The sequence below is a fragment of the Eptatretus burgeri genome, chromosome 4 (assembly GCF_056783735.1).
Source record: "Eptatretus burgeri isolate ZD-2024b chromosome 4, Ebu_testis_v1, whole genome shotgun sequence".
NCBI lineage: Eukaryota > Metazoa > Chordata > Myxini > Myxiniformes > Myxinidae > Eptatretus > Eptatretus burgeri.
Window position 1 is genome coordinate 85,412,385 of NC_140964.1, and position 13,314 is coordinate 85,425,698.

Here is a 13,314-nt window from a genome sequence, read left to right on the forward strand (position 1 = left end):
GAGCTCAGATGTTCACCTCTGATCCCACACAGAGCATTTGGATTGGTGCACTTTCTGGAGCACAGCCTTCATCTGCTGTCGATTAACTCTGACCAGCATCCCTTGCATGCACTGCTGTTCTTTGCAAAGAGATTTCCCGCTTGCCAGCGCTCCCACCAAAGTCCGTTCAAATGCTACGACTTTCTTCCTTGTGCCGCGTGGTTCATGTGAGGGTGTTTAATTAAGGTGTCTGTGTTTGGTGGAAAATATGGGTGACCAGGGGAACTGTGGATAGTGAATTTATAATGAGTACAAGGATCGCTGATATCTCAAATGTGTCTTTAGAAGTAAAGGGACCGATGTGGAGCATGTCGAACTGTCTGGAAAGAGAAGCCAAATTAAATAGAGTACTGTGTCTATAACGTGCAATGGTTACCAACCGATACAGTATATGGTCTGTGGATTTCAGGTTGTGGGAGGTGATGCTCATGGTTGCAGGTTGGAAGGAGGAAGAAGAAGACCTCTCTAGAGCACTTTGTAATTACGCATATCCTGTGCCATTAAACCATTGATAAGGCTATCTAAATACAATACTAACGATATAACTATCTCGGGAACCTACCTGCTTGGATGTGCGCTCATCCGGGTAGGGAGGCGGTTCACAGAACCGTCACGATTCATTTTTAAAATGTAATTTTAAACTTATTTTCAGATAATTATTTCTGATTGATTTATAAAGTTCCCCATTTTAAAAATATTTGAACAAAATGATCATTTTCGTACACAGGTGTGTGTATCCTTGTAAGCAATGTTTTGTCTTTGACAGGTAATAACCAAAACAGAGAGCTTCCCTCATGGGTTGCAACCTGAGATGACTAATTATGCTCAGGAAATGGATTTCGCTCGAATCTTTCAATTCCACGATTTATATATGGTTTTGGATAGCTGACAACATGTCTGACCTCATGTAAAAAGTTGAACTCGGAAATCCTGCCAGTTATGACATATGGATAGGTACAGGGAGGTGATAGTGAGCTAAAAACTGCCATTTTGAGCCCTGATGGCAACTTGTCAGTGCAATATTTTCCCTATGGAATGTAATTGGGGCTCATTATTCTGGACAATCGTGGACCTTCTTGGGTCTGACTGGCAAACCCATTTTGAAGGCTTTGAGTGGTCCTGGTACATATGCAAAATTCATTACCATTGTGAAACTGACACTTGTCTAAAGTATTGTAACTTTAGTCCAATATTTTACGTAATTTTTTTTTTTTTTACGCAATATTTTATGCAAGACAGGGGTAGGTTTCTGTAACTTGGAGCTTTAATATCTCCAACAGGATTTGAGATAAACCTTCCAGAATCGGAGATCCATTATTGTGCAGACAAAACTACTCGAGAGAAAAAAAAAAGTTTGATGTCCGTTGTAACAGAGGCGACAGCAGGGGGGGGGGTAGCAAGAAAAATGGTTCCGGAGCTTATTGGGGCCAGGTTGTAAGCCAGGTGGAGCAAGGTGACATCGAAGTGGGAAGCCTGTATCATGTGCTCTGATGAAATATTCCCATATGACAGGACTTTATCTACAACTGAACATTGAACCAGTATTAATACGGCAGCTCATGATCATATTTTATTGGCAAACACATTCCATTTTCCATCAGACTAATCACACTTTTTCAATGCCTCATGAAACCAATCATTTCATATGCACTGGGCACAAATTCATTATTATGTATTGTGAAGTGGAAGGGAGGGATCTGTAGCTAGATTGTGGTAAGTGCAGTGTGATCTGTGTGTTTTGAGTAGGTTAGATTACCATGTAACAGGGATCTGTCAGAGTAAGTCGTTTGTTGCACATGACGCTGAGGAGGCATCGTATGTAATTTATCGACAGGGTAGACATTAATTATGTGTATGCAAAACCTCTTGTTTGTGGGTGGGGCTAGGTGTGGACTTCCCCTCACAGAGGCACATGTACCAATTATGATCTCCCTGGCCATTGTGTGCCAGCCCTGGGGGCACAGTAGGTTTTAGAACCGAGAAGAAAAGATGTACGTTTATTTTTATTGGGGCTGCCCTCGTGTGTGGGACACAACAGCAAGTTGAGATCGGTGTTCACCTGAATCCTGAAGAAAGAGGAAGAGGAGAACTCTGGAGTCGAACAGAGAGTCCATGAGAGAAGCTCATGAGGGCTCCAGAGTCCACAAGGAGGAGAACTGAGTCCACCACAACAGAACAAAGAGGCTCATGTGGAAAGGAGGATGGAGACCTCACTTGGAGGAGAAGCCTCATGGGAAATTTACCCAAGCTGGGATCACCTTGTGTTTTTGAAGGGCCTGGAGGAAAAAGGACAAAGAAGACCACGTGGCCAAGTTGAAGGCCTACCCATCGCTGGCCCTGCTTGTTACTAGCTCTTTGCTCCCTCCTGGTCTCCAACGCGGTAACCAGAGTCCCGCACCCACCCTCTGCATTAGAGAAAAGGGAAGTCCTGCCTGAATTCTTGTGTTTTTGTAAAAGTGTGATCTGTGGCAACAAGTAGTCTATATTTTTCAGTTTATTTCTCCTCATTGTATATAAGTTTGGGTATACCCATTCTCCTCTTAATGCCTTTTGACTTGCTTAGTTTGTTCCGTTTCTCATAGCGTCTTGTTGACTCTCTTCCCTGTGCTTTTCAATGTAAAAAATCCATCCTTTAAAATGTATGAAAGCATGTTTTAGTCATTTCCTTTCCATGTGTGTTTGCCATCGATTTGGGTGACCTTGGGGAATGGTAAAGTAATGTTGAGCGCAGTGCCTTTAAAGGCAGTTGTATCTGGGCATTAAGGTTTGTTTAATTCACCATGAAAGTTCTGAGGGGGGTGGGCATCATCCAAGTTATATGCGCGATATCAAATGGTTGCGTAACGTGGTGAATTTTCAATTTCCTCCATTGAACACAATGATATAAGCTCTTAACACTAGAACTGACACTTTATAACTGCTGGCAGTGATGAACAAATACCAAGACGTCCTGCTTTGATCAGACACCTAACCCATTACGTCCCCTTCATTCATTTTATTCAATTTAATTCAGAATGGGATAAAAAAATTAAATTCAAATGAAATAGGTACTGCCTTGGAGTTATCAGAAGGAACCCAAACAAGCAAAAAAACAAAGATGAAGTCATCAGGAGGAACTTGGAAAAGACTCAGGTTTTAACTGCTACTCTACTCTCAAACCCATACAGGTGCAGCCAAGTGAGCCTTATTCAAAAAAAAAAATCAAAAAGAACCCAGATGCAAAACATTCAATAATTCTGGCTGCCAGACCATACATCCGATCAGGTTGAAATTTAAAACATAAATTCCCCATCACTAATAAATCATAATTTTGAAGTTTCATGTCAAATGATGCAGCGGTTCAATGATATCATTTTTAAAATGTATTCATTCAATCCAATATGGCTGCAAAACCATGTGACCTATCAATTATTCATGAAAACCCTGGTATCCCCAAGGCTTGGAGAATATGTGTGTGAAGTTTCCCCTCGATCAGTCCAGCCATTCTGGCGAAGGTGATTTTTAAAGGTTTAAGTGTAAATACAATATGGCTGCCAAACCATGTGACCTACGCCATCATAGGTGGGAAACTTTTGTTCCACATGGATGGACAGCCGACCATACCTGTAAAGTTTCGGCTCGATCTGTTAAACCGTTTCAGAGAGGATTTTTGAAGGTTATTTTTTAAATATGGCTGCCAAACCACATGACAGATGGTCTTTTTTTTCTTTCTTTTCTCTCTCTCCTGTTGATGAATTTATCCCGAGATGACCCTCAAAAATTTTCATACTGATCAGATGTATTATTAACCTCTGCCATCGAAGATGGACGGAGGTTACTGTTTTCACCCCTGTCTGTTTGTTACTTACGAAATCTAAAGATTTCTAAAGATTTCGTAAGTATATTGATGACTTCCGTTTCTGTTTGTTATCTTGCCAAAACGAAGTTTTTGCAATATATGTTAGTCAGCTTGTATGTTTTTTGTTTTTTTTGTTTGTCTGTAATCACGCATAAAAAATTCTGCAGAGCACAGTTATCATCGGAAATTTTTGTAACTTCGCATATCAGAGTCCTATAGAGGTCCCTTTCAGCGCATAAAATTTTGAAGGTCAAGGTTACTTTGTCGCAAATCAGGGGAGTCAACGAAACCCTTATTTTTTGAGTAATTTTGATCGGATCGTCTTCAAACTTCATGGGAATATAGTTCATGGTCTGGCGCTCAGCTGATTAATTTTTGGTGGCGATTGACCTTGACCTTCATATGTTTGTTTGTTTTTTTTGTCTGTAATCACGTATAAAATCACTCTGGAGAGCACAGTTATCATTGGAAATTTTTGTAATTTCGCATATCAGAGGCCGATAGAGGTCCCTTTCAGCGCATAAAATTTTGAAGGTCAAGGTCAAAGGTCAAGGTCACTTTGTCGCAAATCAGGGGAGTCGACTAAACCCTTATTTTTTGAGCAATTTTAATCTAATCGTCTCCAAACTTTATGGGAATATAGTTCATGGTCTGGCGCTCAGCTGATTAATTTTTGGTGGCGATTGACCTTAACCTTCATATGTTTGTTTTTTTTTGTCTGTAATCACGTATAAATCACTCTGGAGAGCACAGTTATCATTGGAAATTTTTGTAATTTCGCATATCAGAGGCCGATAGAGGTCCCTTTCAGCGCATAAAATTTTGAAGGTCAAGGTCAAAGGTCAAGGTCACTTTGTCGCAAATCAGGGGAGTCGACTAAACCCTTATTTTTTGAGCAATTTTAATCTAATCGTCTCCAAACTTTATGGGAATGTAGTATATGGTCTGGTGCTCAGCTGATTAGTTTTTGGTGGCGATTGGCCTTGACCTTCATGGTTAGTGCCTGAGGTCAAACATATTTGACCCCAAGGTCAAATTTTCAAGTTTTAGGAACCATATCGTGTAGTACCTCAAATTGAACACCTCAATGAGTGCTTTCTAGATATGTCAAACTTGAGACATTATGACGTCATTTGGTGACGTTATGAGGCAAACACATATTTTCATGGTTACTCTGTAGAACGATTCTCATCGGAATCTCTCGTAGGCAGATATTCCTCAAGGAGTCGCTCCTGGTGGATAGCAGCTCTGTTCACCTCACTGTGACCTTAAAGAAGTCACACGTGGTCACCTTTTGGCAAGATACGGGTCACCCTGCAGGTGACATTGGTTTATTACTTACGAAATCTAAAGATTTCGTAAGTATATTGATGCCTTCCGTTTCTGTTTGTTTGCTTGTTTGTTTGTAGGCACGATAACTCGAGAACAGAAAAAACTACCAATGTCAAATTACACCACGTGATTCAGGAGGCTGATGGCAAGTGCTGATTATATTTTGGTCAAAATCGGTCAAAGGTCAAGGTCACAGTGAGGTCAAACATAATTCCGTAAATTCATGTGGAGAAATGGAGTATTTTTGCTTCGCTCGACGTTACGAGTTCGTTTTGACTTCGATTTTAATTTTGTCTTCGGTTTTTGCGATTGCTTAGGACGCTAAAAACTCGGTTGTCGAAATTCTGGTAAAAATCGGATGTTTTGGAGACGTTTTCAGATCGTATAAAAATATTTCACTCGACGCGTCACGGGTCGTCCCATGATGCAATGCGCTCGAGCAGACGCGTCGTTGAGTTCCGTTAAGGTATAATATAATTGCATGGAGAAATGGAGATTTCTGCTTTGGTCGACGTTACGATTTTTGATGGTTTGACACAGAATCATCGTAGAAACTTCTGGTTTGCGTCGCTACCTTCTCGAGAGACAGCTTTTATTAGACAAGGTCAGAGGTCGAGTTGACGATAAGTACCAGTCTATGACTGCTTGTTTGTTTGTAGGCACGATAACTCGAGAACGGAAGAAGCTACCAATGTCAAATTACACCACGTGATTCAGGAGGGTGATGGCTAGTGCCGATTCGATTTTGGTCATAATCGGTCAAAGGTCAAGGTCACGGTGAGGTCAAATATTCGATATTTGATGGTTTGGTACAGATAACTCGAGAACGGAAGAAGCTACCAATGTCAGATTACACCACGTGATTCAGGAGGGTGATGGCTTGTGCTGATTAGATTTTGGGCAAAATCGGTCAAAGGTCAAGGTCACAGTGAGGTCAAACATCCAAAAAATGATAACTCGAGAACGGAAGAAGCTACCAATGTCAACTTACACCACGTGATTCAGGAGGGTGGTGGCTAGCGCTGATTCGATTTTGGTCACAATCGGTCAAAGGTCAAGGTCACAGTGAGGTCAAACATCCAAAACATTCGATTTTTGATGGTTTGGTACAGAATCATCGTAGAAACTTCTGGTTTGCGTCGCAACCTTCTCAAGAGACAGCTTTTATTAGACAAGGTCAGAGGTCAAGTTGACGATTTCGTAAGTACCAGTCTATGACTGCTTGTTTGTTTGTTTGTTTGTTTGTTTGTAGGCACGATAACTCGAGAACTGAAGAAGCTACCAATGTCAAATTACACCACGTGATTCAGGAGGGTGATGGCTAGTGCTGATTAGATTTTGGTCATAATCGGTCTAAGGTCAAGGTCACAGTGAGGTCAAATAGTCGATTTTTGATGGTTTGGTACAGATAACTCGAGAACAGAAGAAGCTACCAATGTCAGATTACACCACGTGATTCAGGAGGGTGATGGCTTGTGCTGATTAGATTTTGGTCACAATCGGTCAAAGGTCAAGGTCACAGTGAGGTCAAACATCCAAAACAGTCGATTTTTGATGGTTTGGTACAGAATCATCGTAGAAACTTCTGCTTTGCGTCGCTACCTTCTTGAGAGACTGCTTTTATTAGACAAGGTCAGAGGTCAAGTTGACGATTTCGTAAGTACCAGTCTTTGACTGCTTGTTACTTACGAAATCTAAAGATTTCGTAAGTATATTGATGACTTCCGTTTCCATTTGTTTGTTTGTTTGTAGGCACGATAACTCGAGAACGGAAGAAGCTACCAATATCAAATTAAACCACGTGATTCAGGAGGGTGATGGCTCATGCTGATTAGATTTTGGTCAAAATCGGTCAAAGGTCAAGGTCACAGTGAGGTCAAACATCCAAAAAATGATAACTCGAGTACGGCAGAAGCTACCAATGTCAAATTACACCACGTGATTCAGGAGGGTGGTGGCTCGCGCTGATTATATTTTGGTAAAAATCGGTCAAAGGTCAAGGTCACAGTGAGGTCAAACATCCAAAACATTCGATTTTTGATGGTTTGGTATAGCATCATCGTAGAAACTTCTGGTTTGCGTCGCTACCTTCTCTCGAGACAGCTTTTATTGGACAAGGTCAGAGGTCAAGTTGACGATTTCGTAAGTACCAGTCTATGACTGCTTGTTTGTTTGTTTCTTTGTTTGTAGGCACGATAACTCGAGAACGGAAGAAGCTACCAATGTCAAATTACACCACGTGATTCAGGAGGGTGATGGCTCATGCTGTTTAGATTTTGGTCAAAATCGGTCAAAGGTCAAGGTCACAGTGAGGTCAAACATAATTCCATAAATTCATGTGGAGAAATGGAGTATTTTTGCTTCGCTCGACGTTACGAGTTCGTTTTAACTTCGATTTTAATTTTGTCTTCGGTTTTTGCGATCGCTTAGGACGCGTAAAACTCGGTTGTCAAAATTCTGGTAAAAATCGGATGTTTTAGAGACGTTTTAAGATTGTATAAAAAAATATTTCACTCGACGCGTCAAGGGTCGTCCCATGATGCAGTGCGCTCGAGCAGACGCGTCGTTGAGTGACGTTAAGGTATAATTGCGTGGAGAAATGGAGATTTTTGCTTCGGTCGACGTTAGGATTTTTGATAGTTTGAGACAGAATCATCGTGGAAACTTCTGGTTTGCGTCACTACCTTCTCGAGAGACTGCTTTTATTAGAAAAGGTCAGAGGTCAAGTTGACGATTTTGTAAGTACCAGTCTATGACTGCTTGTTTGTTTGTTTGTTTGTTTGTTTGTTTGTCGGAACGATAACTCGAGAACGGAAGAAGCTACCAATGTCAAATTACACCACGTGATTCAGGAAAGTGATGGCTAGTTCTGATTAGATTTTGGTCAAAATCGGTCAAAGGTCAAGGTCACGGTGAGGTCAAATATTCGATTTTTGATGGGTTTGTACAGATAACTCTAGAACGGAAGAAGCTACCAATGTCAAATTACACCTCGTGATTCAGGAGTCTGGTGGCTAGTGCTGATTAGATTTTGGACGAAATCGGTCAAAGGTCAAGGTCACAGTGAGGTCAAATATTCGATTTTTGATGGTTTGGTGCAGATAACTCGAGAACGGAAGAAGCTACCAATGTCAAATTGCACCTCGTGATTCAGGAGGCTGGTGGCTGGCGCTGATTAGATTTTGGTCAAAATCGGTCAAAGGACAAGGTCACAGTGAGGTCAAACATCCAAAACATTCGATTTTTGATGGTTTGGTACAGAATCATCGTAGAAACTTCTGGTTTGCGTCGCTACCTTCTCTCGAGACAGCTTTTATTAGACAAGGTCAGAGGTCAAGTTTACGATTTCGTAAGTACCAGTCTATGACTGCTTGTTTGTTTGTAGGCACGATAACTCGAGAACGGAAGAAGCTAACAATGTCAAATTACACCACGTGATTCAGGAGGGTGATGGCTCATGCTAATTAGATTTTGGACGAAATCGGTCAAAGGTCCAGGTCACAGTGAGGTCAAATATTCGATTTTTGATGGTTTGGTGCAGATAACTCGAGAACGGAAGAAGCTACCAATGTCAAATTACACCACGTGATTCACGAGGGTGATGGCTGGCGCTGATTAGATTTTGGTCAAAATCGGTCATAGGTCAAGGTCACAGTGGGGTCAAACATCCAAAACATTCGATTTTTGATGGTTTGGTACAGAATCATCGTAGAAACTTCTGGTTTGCGTCGCTACCTTCTCTCGAGACAGCTTTTATTCGACAAGGTCAGAGGTCAAGTTGGCGATTTCGGAAGTACCAGTCTATGACTGCTTGTTTGTTTGTTTGTTTGTAGGCACGATAACTCGAGAACGGAAGAAGCTACCAATGTCAAATTACACCACGTGATTCAGGAGGGTGATGGCTCGTGCTGATTAGATTTTGGTCAAAATCGGTCAAAGGTCAAGGTCACAGTGAGGTCAAATATTCGATTTTTGATGGTTTGGTACAGATAACTCGAGAATGGAAGAAGCTACCAATGTAAAATTACACCAGGTGATTCAGGAGGGTGATGACTTGCGCTGATTAGATATTGGTCAAAATCGGTCAAAGGTCAAGGTCACAGTGAGGTCAAACATCCAAAAACATTCGATTTTTGATGGTTTGGTACAGAATCATCGTAGAAACATCTGGTTTGCGTCGTTACCTTCTCTCGAGAGAGCTTTTATTCGACAAGGTCAGAGGTCAAGTTGACGATTTTGTTAGTACCAGTCTATGACTGTTTGTTTGTTTGTTTGTGAACAGTATTACGGAAAAACTCTTGGGCAGATTTCAACGAAACTTGGTGGGGGGATTAGGTATGGTCCAAGGATCATGCCATTAGATTTTGGACCTGGTCCAAAGTCCAATATGGCCGCTATGATGGCAATTTTGAAAAAATATTTGAATTTTTGTTTTTGCATGTCTACATGTTTTAAGTGATTTCCAACCAAAAATAAATAATTTGCTGGAGAAAAAAAAAAAATTTGCAACTTTTTTCAAAAAAAATTATATTTTATTTGAAGATTGAATTTTTTTCGCATTTCTACATGCTTTCAGTGATTTCCAATCCTCCCCCCCCCAAAAAAAAAAATTGTTGGAGAAAAAAAAAAAACATTTTGCACTTTTTTTTTCAAAAAAATTTCGATTTTTTTTTGGCATTTCTGCATGCGCGTCGATTTAGTTTAGTTTATTCAATCGTCATTCATTGGAGTCTGATCCGTTTTGACCTACAATGAATAGGATATCAGGTTCATTTAAGTGACCCAGCAGTATTGGTGGTGGAGGTTTTGCACTCTACAGAGTGCTCCCCCTCTACTTATATGTATGCAATAATGACATCATAATGAAGGCATCCATGAATGAATGAAAAAATAATAATGATTAAAAAAAAAAAATTTTAAGCACATTTTCCATAGTGAGTGCTTGAGAGGGCAACAAGTTTCAATTTTTTTCCATGGAGTGCTTTCGGAGATACGGAGCTCCATTTCTCCTTTTTTTCCAACATGACTGCTAAACTACATGATGTATGATGTCATAATTATATTTAAACATTCTACATGAGCAGTAAGTCGTACCTACGGTGAAAATTTCATGTCAATCCGACAAGGGCTCCAGATGAAGGGAATAAGACAGTACAGACGCATACTTATGCACGTACGGGACCAATTGCTTCACCGTTTTTTGCCTCAAAAAAATTCTCATATCCAGATTCGGATCTTTACTATAATCTAATCAATTCGTCCTTGTAACACACCCAACCTTCCCACCAAATTTCATCCAAATCCATCCACGTTTTGAGATATCCTGCATGCAAACGAAAAATCACTTGCAGTGACACTCGCCGAAACGGAATGGCATGCGGTAGAGCGCACACCTTCGCCATGCGGTAGAGCGCACACCTTCGCCATGCGGTAGAGCGCATACCTCCGCCAGGCTGGACAGATTAAATTTTGTATCCCACTGATATGTTGGATATGAATCCGGACCAAAACTGAAATCGAATCTGCTTGTTCTTGTCACCGAAACAACTCATCCACCTAGTTTTGTCATGCTATACATAATTTTTAGCCCAATCTCTCAATGGCAAAGAATCACTGAAAAAAAATTCTCGTATCCGGATCTGGATTCGAATCTTCACCAAAACTGAATCAATTCGTCCTTGTCACACACCCAACCTGTCCACAATGTTTCAGCTGAATCCATCCATAACCTTTTGAGATATTGTGCTATATATCGTTTTTGGCCCTAAAATTCTCAGATCCGGATCTACACCAAAATTAAGCATTGTGTCCTTGGCCAGTCAACTACATACACACAAAAAAAATCATAATGATTGCTTGAAAACTGTGGCCAAAAATTGTGTGACAAACAGCCAGCCAGCAAAATGCTACAGACCAACATACTTGACAAAAAAAAATGTTTTCGCCAAGTATGTTGCCCTCGACAGGAAGGAAAGACGAAAAAAAACGTTTTCGCCAAGAAACAGACAAAACGGGTGAAAACATAACCTCCTTCAGTGGCAGAGATAAAATTCAGTTATTCCCTATGGGGAGTAGTTGCCAGGTACCAAGTTTCAATTTTTTTTCATGGAGCAGTTTCAGATATACAGAGGTTCGACATTTATCTTTTTTTTTTTGACATAGCTGCCACACCACATGACCTGTGAGGTTATAATAATTATCACTACAACATGATACATGAGTAGTTGCACCTGTTGTGAAAATTTTGTATCAATCCAACTAACAGTTGCAGAGAAACGGGAATATCAAAATGCAGACATGCACGTACGTATGTTCTACGTACGCAGCAGACTGATGAAACCACACTTTTCACTTCGCGAGCGTAGGCTAATAATTCGCCTATTGTGTGTTTTTTTTTTACATATCAGGCCAAGGGCACGCAGGTATCGACGAGAAACTATGCTCCCATTTCAACCGTTTGGCTCAGATTGGTTTTATTGAACATCATTCTCGATTCCGATCGTTACAGTGTCGATGTTGCTGAAGCAGTTTCTCGGCAATGGTCATGTTGTGCGGTTTGCCATCCCTCTCCCAGCAGTAGTTAGGCCAGGAATTTGTAATTTGTTCAGGGTGGTGGCGATAAGCGCCTACTCTTCACGAACGACACTGGTGCCTTAAACATCCACCAACTAATGTCAATAGCAAGGGGCTCACAGTTTAACATCCATCCGAGGGACAGCACACACATTGATGAATCATCCTGCCTGTGAAACACCAGGATGACGGTTTATAGCTGGGTCAAGATTCAAACCCAGGGTGGACGGCTTTCGAAGCAGGTGTGCATAACTTCATGCCATCCTGTCAGGCCCAATCTTCATTTCAGAATTCAAATTCAAATATGCAAGTGTCGCGATAACGAATTTTACAATGAAAATTGCTTTTCGTGGAGAATCCCGTTTGAATGAATCAATTCGAGCCGATGTAACAAACTGCAGTCAGTCTGCAATATTCCATTTTATTTGGAATTCATCAATCCGATGGAGCCATTGTGGAGAAAATTTCGAAAACCCTCAACACTACCCAGTTCGCTGAGCAATATTTATTTATTTATTTTTGTCCCACGCCACTCCGACAAGGACGGAGATGGGAGACATTAACCGACCGATCATCCGTCTATGTACTTTTGTGTTCACGATTTTTCAAAAACCGTTGAACATCGAGCTTTCATATTGCAGATATCTATTCCTCATGATATTATCTCGACCTGATTAGATAATGACTGATTGGCTGAATTATTTTTCCACAGCAACCACCTCGGTAACTTGGCTCATGCACATGATATTTCAAAAACTGATCAAGATTTGGCTTTCATATGACAAATATCTATTCCTCTTACCACCCAAAAGGTGGGGAACGTAGACTATCAGCTCCTTATTATTATTATTATTATTTGTTATTATTATTATTTTGCATAAAACGTTAAGGCTCATGGAGAAGCGAGAACAGAATACAGAATGGATAAGGACGTAGCAGAACAAAAGGAGCCACAGAAAGACAGCAGAGGGGTGGGGGTGGGTGAGGAAGGGTGGTGGGGTGAGGGAGAGGGGGAAACACCACCAACAGGGTTAAGGGGCAAAATAGATGGAGACAGACAAATAATGGATGTGGGGAAGAATGAGGGGGAGGGGTGGACACATAGTGTGTACACAGAAGTAAACTCTCAAGAAGGAAAGACTGGAAATTTGGGAAGAGGTAAGCTTATATTAGGGGGGGGGGGGTGGCGAGATTAATGTGAGTAGAAAAGATAATCGATTAGGATGGGGAATGATCGACAATGGGGGTGGTGGTGCTGGGGGTGGAGGATGTTGTCTATGAGATAGGTCATGACGAACGTTTTAATTTTCTTTCACCATCAAAAGAGCCTGTGCTGCTGTCGTTACAAGCTTCCCTCTTATGATTATGCCTGGTGTTGGTTTGATGGTTAGGGTGGTGGGCTTTGGATCCTAGGGTCCTGAGTTCAAATCCCACTCAGCTGTTGAATTAATACCAGGTGGGGTTAACTTGGCCTGTCATCCTTCCGAGGTCGGCAAAATGAGTGCTAGCATGCTGGTATCCTGTGTCGGAGT

At 41.1% G+C, this 13,314-nt stretch overlaps 1 protein-coding gene across 1 annotated transcript in view; it reads left to right on the top strand.

Moving 5' to 3' along the window:
- FTCD (formimidoyltransferase cyclodeaminase) overlaps positions 1-13,314 on the top strand; it is a 154,961-nt gene that overhangs the window by 53,065 nt on the left and 88,582 nt on the right. The gene's annotated exons all lie outside the window — the stretch shown is intronic.